The following is a 10,535-nucleotide window of genomic DNA, read 5'->3' as shown; positions in this document are numbered from 1 at the left end:
TAGTAATCAGCCTGTTTAAAGCTTCCCAAGAGCTGGGATTACAGGCGCGTGCCACCAGCAGGTGCGAGCCACCACTGCCCAGGTTCAATTGCCATCTCAGCCCACCTCGGGGGCGGGGCCAGCACAGCATGCCCCAGAACCCCCGACCCTGCACCTGCTTGCAGGCTCTTTTATTTATTTATTTATTTATTTATTTGTGTGTGTGTGTGTGTATGGCCAGCTCAGCTCACCAGGGGGCGGGGCTGGGGGATTGAACCGCGGTCCCTGTGCTTTGCTAAGCTTGTTCCAAGTAGGTGCCTTAGACCACTGAGCCATCTCACCAGCCCTGCTTGCAGGCTCTTTAATCCACTGAGCTATTTGGCCGGCCCTGTCCTACTCAGTTTATACATGGGCTTTCATATTGGGAAAGAGCAAGCCTAGGTGTCCATTCATGTATTCTTAAGCCTCTGTTGTATGTTGGTACTCTTTTCAGTGTATAACATACAGCAGTGAAGAAAATAAATCAAATTATGCTCTTAGAGATCTTACAACCACTATGGATGGTAGAGAAAAATAAACAAGTAAATATATAATTTAATATCTGATATATGATTAGATATATAGGAGTATTATGGCTTGTGTGTAGGTTCCTCAAAGCCTTGTGCAGTCAGGGAGCAGCTCCTGGAGTTTGTGATTGATTATTGTGGGTGTGGATGCTGCACCTGCCCTGGGGCAGGGAATTTGCATTTCAATGTAAGGACTGGAGAGAAGCTAGGGACTATGGGGAGCTGCTGCCCCTCCCTTTGCTCTCTGATCTTTGCTGCTGCCCTGAAAGGTTGCTCTCTGCCCTGTGCAGCTCTGGTTTGGAGCCAGCAGAGTATGGACTGAAACCTCCAGTAACTGTGAGCTAAATAAGCCTTTCCTTCCTTCATTTTGAGTGTGTAGTATTTGTCCTAGCAAGGGGAGAAGAGAAACTGAGACAAGGAGAGTAGTAAGTGTTACGTTAAAAGATAAAGCAGGGCAATGACGGTATAATTTGTGTTTAAAAACATGAGAGGAAGTGATCTCCTGTACTCCAGGGTGACTATAGTTACCAACAGCGTGGAGTTTGTTTGTTATGGTGTGGATCAAACCCAGGGAATACTCAGGAATATCTTCAGCCCTTTTGGTTTTTTTATTTTGATATAGAGTATTTTTTTTTTATCTTCAGTATTTGAGATTTTATTGTTTCTCTTGAGGATCAGTACACATTGACTTTGTACACAATTCTTAACACACATACCAAAAAAAGCCATGTGTTGTTTTTCAGTTGTTCCAGTGACTTTCCAGCTTCAAATTCTGTAAGAGGATTAAGTACCAGTATCTTCAAATGCTGACAGTGTTACTTAAGTCCCACCAATTCACAATTTTGTATCACATATACTACATATTCAAATTTTTGATCTTTCACAGCACATTAACAAAAGGGGGCAAACCGGACTACCACTATCAAAGATGTTACAGAGTGCACACAGTTCTGATGGTTCTGACAGGGCAACAATTAGGATGTAGTTTTCTTTAGGAAAAAACTCTACCAAAAATCATGAGAATAGGGGCTGGAGAGATGGCTCAGTGGTCTAAGGCACCTACTTAGAACAAGCTTGGCAAGGCATCAGGGACCTCGGTTCAATCCCCCAGCACCACATGCCAGCCAGCCCCGCCCCCTGGTGGGCTGAGCTGGCCACACACACACCACTCTCTCTCTCTCTCTCTCTCTCTCTCTCTCTCTCTCTCTCTCAAATAATAAAAAAAAATTTAAAAATCATGAGAATAGAAGTCATTTAAAGTATCCAAGACATATTAAATGCAGGACTGTAATTCCAAATTGTCATTTAGTATGCTTTATATTGCAGGATATAAAACTAACCCCCACTTATAGAATGTTAAGCTGACACCCAAGACTGTCAAAGCCTGCTGTAATTCAATATCCCACTATTTCTGGTTGTACCAAAAAATAAACAACCAGGGAATGATTTCACCCTAAAAAAATCATTTACACTTAAAAAATGCGATGAGGTGGGATTCCCTCCTTTTTAAAAATGTTTCTAGAGCTACTAAAAAACTTGCATTTACAAAATAGTTGATAAAAATATTCCTCTGGATTGTACAAGAAGGGAGACAGGGAGCACTGATAAGACATGGTGTGTGATTAATCAGACTCGGCTTCTTTCTCTTCTGCTTCATCAGAAGCTGCGCTCTCCTCATTTTTAGGTTCTCCATTTTCCGCAGGGAAATCTTCCTTGGTTTCTTGATTAGCCACTTCAGCCTGTTTTCCCTTGGCTCCCCTTTGCCCTTTTGCTTGCACTTTTTTGTCCAAAGATTTATCCTTTCCCGCTGCCTTTTTTGGCTTCGTTTCCACTTCAGCTGGAACAGGTTTAGCCGACAATCTCCCGGATCTCCTGCTCTTGGGCTCCTCCTTCGCCGCCCCTTCGGCCCAGCTGACCTCGCTCTTGGGCATCTTGGCGGCACGCGGGATGCGTGCGGAGGCTGCGGGTCGAGGCGCACGGGAGCCTCGCGGAGCTACAGAGCTCTACTGCTGCCGTTCCTCCCGCCGCCAGAGCTGCTGGAACCCCTGATATAGGGTATTGCCAAACTGCCAGGCTGGCCCGAACTTGCAGCCCTTTTGCCTCAGCCTCCCGAGAGGCTGGGATTGCATGTGTGTGCCGCATACCTGGCTTTCAGAATCACTCAGTAGCCAGGCATGGTGGTGCATGCCTGCAGTCCCATAACTGCAAGGGCTGAGGCAGCAGGGTTACCACAAGCCAAGGCCAGCCAAGGCCGCATAGTGCGTTCAAGGCCAGCCTGCATTACATAGCAAGGCCCGGACTCAAAAAAAAAAATCATTTAGTAGAGTTTGAAAATCACAGAGTAGATTTTATATGTTCATATGTTATACACACAAAAATAATATGTGAGAAAACGTTTATATTCCGCAATATATACATATTTCGAAGTCACATGTGTTACATGATAAATACACACAGTTTCTGTCAATTAAATTTGATTTGGGGCTGGGTACACCTTAGTGTAGAATGTCCGCCTAACATATGTGAGATTCCAGTCTAGCATCCACAAGGCCCAGGGTTCCATTCCCACCCCAGGAAAAAAAAAAAAAAAGTCAATATTTTTTTTTATTTTTTTTGCGGAACCAGGGATTGAACTCAGGCCCTTGCATTTGCCAGGCAAGCACTTATTCTACTGAGCCATCTCCCCAGCCCCAATAATTTTTAAAAATAGTAGATAAGGAACCATATAAAATTTGACTCAGGGGGGCTGGAGAGATGGCTCAGTGGTCTAAAGCACCTACTTAGAACAAGCTTAGCAAAGCATTAGGGACCGCGGATCAATCCCCCAGCACCACATGCCAGCCAGCCCCGCCCCCTGGTGGGCTGAGCTGGCCACACACACACACACCACACACTCTCTCTCTCTCTCTTTCTCAAATAAAAAAATTTAAAAAATTAAAAAAAAATTGACTCAGGAATTAAACTGTTTGGGTTTTTATCCTGGTCCTGAGACTTTTGAGGTGTGTAGCCTTGGGGAACTTACATAAGAGTGCATCTGACTCGGCTTGCACATCTATCACCTGGGGACAATAGTAATATCTACTTCAGAGAGTTCATGTGTTTGTTATTGGTTGATTTCTTGATGACAGCCATTCTGTATGAGTGAGGTGGAATCTCAGTGTTGTTTTAATTTGCATTTCTTGAGTGGCCAGTGATGTAGTCGTTTTTTCATATACAGTATTTATTAGCCATTTGTACTTCTTCATCTGAAAAGTGTATATGTCATTCAGATGCCATTTTTGGATTAGGTCTTTGCATTTAGGAGGTCTCATTTATTTTTTACTTTTAAAAATATATTTTAGATATTAGCCCTTTGAGTAATAGCTGGCAACATTTTTTTGTCTTTTTACTCTGCTGGAAGTTTCTTCTGCCATGAGAAAGCTTTTTAGTAAGATAAGGTCCCAGTTGTTGATTCTTTATGATAGTTCCTATACAGTCGGGGTTTTGTTCATAAAGTCTTTACCTACACCTGTGTCTTCAAGAATTTCATCCATTCATCTTCCAGCAGAGTGTTTCTGTTTTACTACGTAGATCTTTGATCCACTTCAGTTTTAGTTTAGTGCATGGGACAGAGATGGGCCTAAAATGCTGGTGAGGCTATGGGGGGTGGGGGGAGGAGCCCTAGGCCATTGCTGGCAGGAGTGCAAACTGGTGCAACCACTACAGAAATCACTATGGAAATCCCTCAGAAAACTGAAATTAAAGGTACCTTTTAACCCAGGTATTCCCTTTCTAAGCATCTTCCCTCAAAAGGTAAAAGCGTCATGCCACAGGGATCTATGCACACCTATGTTTAGAGCAGTGATTTATAATAGCCACATCTTGTAAACAGCCCACGTGACCATCAGTAGATGAATAAAGAAATGTGTATTTTTACACAATAAAGTACTATTCTGCCATAAAGAAGGATAAACTTGAGACATTTTTAGGTGAATGGATGAAGCTTAAGACCATATTTTTTTTATTAGTCAAGGTTTTACTAGACACACAGATATAATACAAAAAATACATATAACCTAAGATGTACAAATGTATAAGAAAGTACAAGATTGGCTTATGACAGTCAGCCATAGAGTAGGATGAGGAAGCATGCAGAAGCCATCTGCACACCCGAGACTAAAGGATTCGGTTCCAAGGTCTAAAGTTCACAGCAGTGTTCCCTGCAAGTCTCTATCAGTTGGCTGATGGGTCTGCGATGGGAGGCTGAAGAATCTGTGATGGAAGGCTGAAGAATCTGCGATGGAAGCTGGAGGATCTGCAGTGGAAGCTAAAGGATCCAATCCGGAGGCTGCAGAGTCCGCCCTGGAAGCCAGGAGACGAAGCCCAAGCTCACTGCCAGGACTGAAGCTCCTCCAAGGAAGTGGAACGTCGACTCCTTCCTCGACCCTTTTATATGCCCTTTCTGTGCTGAGTCACTCTGGGGCGGGCCCTCCCTGTGGGGCTCCCATAGCTCAGGGTGTGAGACCATGATTTCAAGTGAAATAAATCACATGCACAAGGAAGGAAGGAAGGAAGGAAGGAAGGAAGGAAGGAAGGAAGGAAGGAAGGAAGGGACAAAGCGATTTTTTAGCAAAGAGATTTGAGGGAAAAAAATTGAAACAAAGCTTTTATAAATAATTGAGGGAGGAAAAGCATTGAAGGAATGGAAGGGGAATGGGAAAAGAACAATTCAGATATACTATGTACAGGTATAAATTCCCTATGATGGAGCTAGCGAGATAGCTCAACAGACTAAGCACCTGCTTTGGCACATGTAGGGACCAGGGTTTGATCCCCGGTCCCACATGCCACAGGTCCTGCCCCCAGGGCACGCCGAGCTGGTGTCTGGATATGGTGGCACATGCCTATAATCCCAGCAGCTGGGGAGGCTGAAAACGGGAGGATCACTACAAGTCTGAGCTGCGTAGTGAGACCCTGTATTAAATACATAAAATGAAAATAAATAAATTCCCTATGACGAATGTCATCTTTATGTGTGACAAACATGTACTAATAAAAGAGTTTATACAAGGATTAAGTGAATTAAAATACATAAAGCACTGTCCTCAGTGCCTGGTATATAGCAAAAATATCGACCGTAAGCTACTATTATTCTGAAGAACAAGGGATGATGGGGGCTCCTGTTTCAGAGAGACTGTTCAGAGTAGTCCTGCCTACGGAGGAGAATGAAGGGGAGGAGAGAATCCTGCAGCAGCCGGAGGAAGAACCTACTAGGCAGAAGGAATAACAAGCACAACGGAAAACAGGTTGGTAGCCCAATCAGAAGGATTGGGTAGGTGAGGTAAAGGAACAGATGTGGGGGCAGGGCACTGGGGGCCTTACGGGATGCTTCAGGTGAGCAGTCGTTTGTGTGGAAAATAGGCCAGGAAGGGGCAAGAGAGCTGAGTGCGGCAGCACGCACCTGGAAATCCCAACACTTGGGAGGCTGAGACAGGAAGAGCTATGCCAGTTTGAGGCCAGCTTGGGTCACAGTGAATTCAAAGCCAGCACGACCTACCTAATGGGACTCTGTCTCAAAACAAAACAGCAATGAAAAAGGGGGTAAGATATCTGGTTGTTCAATCTTATCACCATGCCATGGGATTCAAGATATATTGACGCTGTATGTAGGAAAGCACAAGGCATAGAACAAAGTGCACAATATATTACCATTTGTGTAAAGAGAAATCCATTTGGAAAGAGGAACTGAGTGACATTAGTGAAAAAGAGATTGGCTTTTGTACCTTTTGAATTTTGTTCTGTGTGAGAGTACTACCTACCTAGGAATAGATTAATACAAATAAACTTTATTTTTTGAGACAGGGTCTTTCCAGGCTGGCCTTGAACTCACTGTGTAGCCCACACTGGCCTTGATCTCACAGCAATCCTGCCTCGGCCTCCCAAGTGTTGGGAATACGGGCATGTGCCACCTTGCCTTACATCAATAAATAAGCTTCAACATTAAAAGGGAAGAAAACATTTTAAATTATTTTTCCCAGATGTTAAAAAATGGTAGTAGCAACTGGGTTGAAGGATAAGACTATAAACAGTGTACTAAGATGAATTGGGGGGCCGGAGAGATGGCTCAGTGGAATAAGTGCTTCCTTGGCAAGCACCAGGGCCTGAGTTCAATCCCTGGTTCCGCTAAAAAAAAAAAAAAAAAAATCAATTGGATCCTTTAGAAGAAAAAATAAACATCACCACAAAGGTACTGGTGTGTGTAAAATCAAAAACAAAAAAGAAAATATTTTTGTTTATTTGTTGTATTTGTCATCTTTACTTCAATGATAATTTAAATTGACCAGTGTCAATTCTGTACAAGTATTGTGTAATATTTTTATTCTTTTAATTTGTTACGATCGTTCTGTTGCTTCCTGGCAATAAATATTTGTGAAGTCTGAAGCTAGCCTGTTTTGCCTTTTATTTTTTCCAGTACTGAGGATTGAAAACAGGGCTCAGTATGCTGGCCAAGGGGCCAGGGAGATGGCTCAGTGGAATAAGCGCTTCCCTGGCAAGCGTAAGGGCCTGAGTTCAATCCCTGGTTCCAACCATTAAGAAAAAGAAAGAAAGACAGAAAATACCAGGCAAGTATTCTATGGAAATGGAGCTAACAACCTCTGATTGTTTATTTTTTATTTTGAGACAGGATCTTGCTAAGTGTGCCAGGCTGGCCTCAAATTTATCACCTTCTTGCCATAGCCTTGCAAGTTGCTGGGATTACAGGCATGCACCGGCACATACATCTTTTATTTTTTTATTTTTTATTTTTATTTTTTGGTGGAACTGGGGATTGAACTCAGGCCCTTGCCCTTGCCAGAGAAGTGCTTATTCTACTGAGCTATCTCCCCAGCTCCCACAGTTTTTATTTTTCATGAGCTCTCATACCTTTGTCTTGTATTCTTGTTTTATGGGATTGAGTTTTATACAGATGATTTTTATTCTTTTTTTTCTTTTCTTTTCTTTTTTTTTTTTTTTTTTTTTTTTTTGTGGAACTGGGGATTGAACTCAGGGCCTTGCACTTGCCAGGGAAGCACTTATTCCACTGGGCCTTCTCCCCGGCCCCTTTTTTTCAATTTTTGTAACTCTTTGGTTTCAAATTTTATCTGCTGTACTGTGCAATTCTTTCCTCTGCCATCAGCTTTGAGAGTTTTGCTTGTCCCAATCCCACAAAGCAATTTTGCCCCTGTGCTAATTGTTTCATAATAACTTATTTGTTTAATAATCCCCCCAGTTCCTGGCATTGAGTCAGCAGGCTGCACATGTGTGTCAAGTAATTGCTGCTGAGCTGTGTCTCTAGTCCTTTTTTTAAAAAAAAAATTATTTATTTATTTATTTATTAATTTATTTGGCACAGGGTCTCACTATGCAACTCAAACTCACAGTGATCCTCCAGTCTCAGCCTCCCCAGTGCTGGGATTACAAAGGCATGTGCTACCACGTCTGGTTTCTGGGTACCATGGATCGATCCCGGGTCCTTGTGCTTGCCAGGCAGGCACTCAGACCACCAAGCTATCTCCCAGCCCTTCTCCAGCTCCCCCGCCCCACACACCTTTTTTTATTTTGAGATAGAATCTGCCTACGCAGTTAGAAAGATTCCATCTTTTTTTAATTTTTTTTATTTTTTTATTTTTGGTGGAGCCAGGGATTGAACTCAGGCCCTTGTGCTTGCCAGGCAAGCGCTTATTCTACTGAGCCATCTCCCCAGCCCCATAATAATCTGAGGATTGAACTCAGATCCTTGCATTTGCCAGTCAAGCACTTATCCTACTGAGCCATCTCCCTGGCCCCCAGATTCCATCTTAAAAATGCAATCCTCCTCCTCTAGCTTCTGACTAGCTGCGTTACAGGCGTGTGCCACTGTGCCCAGTCCTGTGCTTTTTTTTTTTTTCCTAGTGGTACCAGGATCAAACTCAGGACCTTGTACTTGCCACGCAAGCACTTATTCCACTAGCTATCTGCCTGGCCCCTAGTCTTGTGCTCTTTAAAGCTAATTTTAAATAAGGTGAAATCTTGGGTATTTTCTAGAGAGGCCAGTGCTGGTGAACCTGTGGAATACATGCTGCAGCTGGCTATTTTTCCCAGCAAAAGCTCTACAACGTTCTCTAGTACTGGTATGGACGGTCACCCCAGATTCTCCTCATCACACCAGATTTCACTGTGTGACTCAGTTCCTTTAGGTTTTCTGTCTCCGCAGCCTACTCGAGGTCAGTGCCAGATTGCATCAAAATGCAATCATCTTCTTCTCTTTTCTCAACAGCAGAACACTTCCTGAAAAATATGATTTGTCTATGATAATTCTTGCTCAAATCAACTTCCTCAGCTTTTTCTCAATACCACACTGTGCCTGGAAACTCCCTACCACTAGAACATTACTAAATTCTATTTCTATTCTATTCTTCTAGAACATTCTATGACTAAAACCTCATTCTACTAGAAAGTGATTATTGCTTTGTTATCTATGCTTTAGGGTCATGGGGCCTGCTGGCTTCTCAGATCTGCAGCCCTGGGCTCAGGCTGTGCTGCAGCTGTCGTCTAGTATGGAGCTGGCATTACTGTTTCTCATTCTTCTCATTACTTTGGGGTTTTCTAAAAGGAGAATCAGAAAAAAATCTAACTTTTCTTTATCATGTTAATACCTGCATACTTTCAGAAAATAATTTTGTATTATATTTTGCCTGGCATTTAGTAGACCCTTTTAATTTAATATCATCTTAAATCCTAGGAAATATTTTTTCTTATTTCCTTGGTGCTTTCATACATTTTTATTCTCATAATCCTATTCCTTTGTAATTTTCCTCCATCTCTGTCTGTCACTTGGTGGCAGTTGATCATGGGACCTCATGCATGCTAGGAAAGCCGTCTGTAACTGAGCTCCACCTCAGCCCCTGTGTCTCTTATTTTATAACATGACCATATACTCTCTCTCGCTCTCGCTCACGCTCTTGCTCCCTCGCTCTCTTGCTCTGGAAGAATCAGCTCAGTTTCCTGACTTATTGATTGTATATTCAGTCCAACTGTTAAGATTTAGCAGTTATATTTTTAAACTCCCATGAAATCTGAATGTTTCATAGCATCTCACTCTTACTTGGTTGTGATATACTTTAAGTAACTCTGAGGGTACTGTATGTAAGGTATTCCTGTCTTCCAATAACTCCTTTTTTAGAGTGATCATTAATGTGACTTTCTCTTCCATGCCCTTGGTCCCTCCAGAATGTTGAGTCATAGATTTCTGGCCCTAATTGTAGGTTGATTTCTCATTTCAAATGAGAACTGTATACCTGGTAATGAATGCAAGTTTGACTGCACGCCCCTGCCTCATGGGATTGGTAGGAACAGACAGACTACATAGGTGAGTCCTTAGCAAAGTTGCCCCAGTCCTCCAGGGCAGTGTCCTTTTCCCTAATCTTCACTTATTCTGGAGCTGTGGTGTGCTGGTAGACCTTTAACAGCCGGTTTAGGGGCAGCAGGGCAGGGCCTATTTGCTGCATTTCCAAAGTTGCTTGCTGTGGAAACTTTCCCACCACAGCCAATTCCAAGGTAGCAGTACTACCCACTGAATGGAGGAGATGGGAAGAGGTGTGACAGCGGGCACTCATGAGCCCAGCCTCCTACAGCGCACCATGTTCTGGGCTAGCTATTCTAGAAAATCACCCTTGTCCTTCCCTTGTGCTCAGATAAAGGAGCAGCTCCAGGAGTTTCCAGAGTCTCAGGGCTGTGGCTCAGTGACTGTTTTGTTCAGTTAACTGACAGTGTGCTCTGTTCCCTTTAAAGGCTTTTTATCAGGGTGGTATTGGCAACAAAATAGACCTGAGGATCAATGGAATAGACTAGTAGATGCAGAGGCCTCTAGGAATGCACTCAGCCACCTCATCTTTGACAAAGGGGCCAAACACACTTACTGGAAGAAAGATAGTCTCTTTAACAAATGGTGCTGGAAAAATTGGCTCTCTACATGCCGAAGATTAAAACTTG

At 43.0% G+C, this 10,535-nt stretch overlaps 1 long non-coding RNA gene and 1 pseudogene across 1 annotated transcript in view; one reads left to right on the top strand and one right to left on the bottom strand.

The window, feature by feature from the left end:
* Positions 1–4,781, top strand: part of LOC111813269 — a 5,583-nt gene extending 802 nt beyond the window's left edge. Inside the window, exon 3 of the long non-coding RNA XR_002818572.1 lies at positions 4,721–4,781. This is a non-coding gene — a long non-coding RNA (uncharacterized LOC111813269). The remainder of the gene's footprint in view (positions 1–4,720) is intronic.
* Positions 2,135–2,476, bottom strand: LOC101569302 (annotated as a pseudogene).
* Positions 4,782–10,535: the final 5,754 nt, after the last annotated feature.

Source organism: Octodon degus, unplaced genomic scaffold, assembly GCF_000260255.1.
Source record: "Octodon degus isolate 3935 unplaced genomic scaffold, OctDeg1.0 scaffold00177, whole genome shotgun sequence".
NCBI lineage: Eukaryota > Metazoa > Chordata > Mammalia > Rodentia > Octodontidae > Octodon > Octodon degus.
Note: the sequence above shows the minus strand (reverse complement) of the source record. Positions and strands in the feature narration are given on the sequence as shown.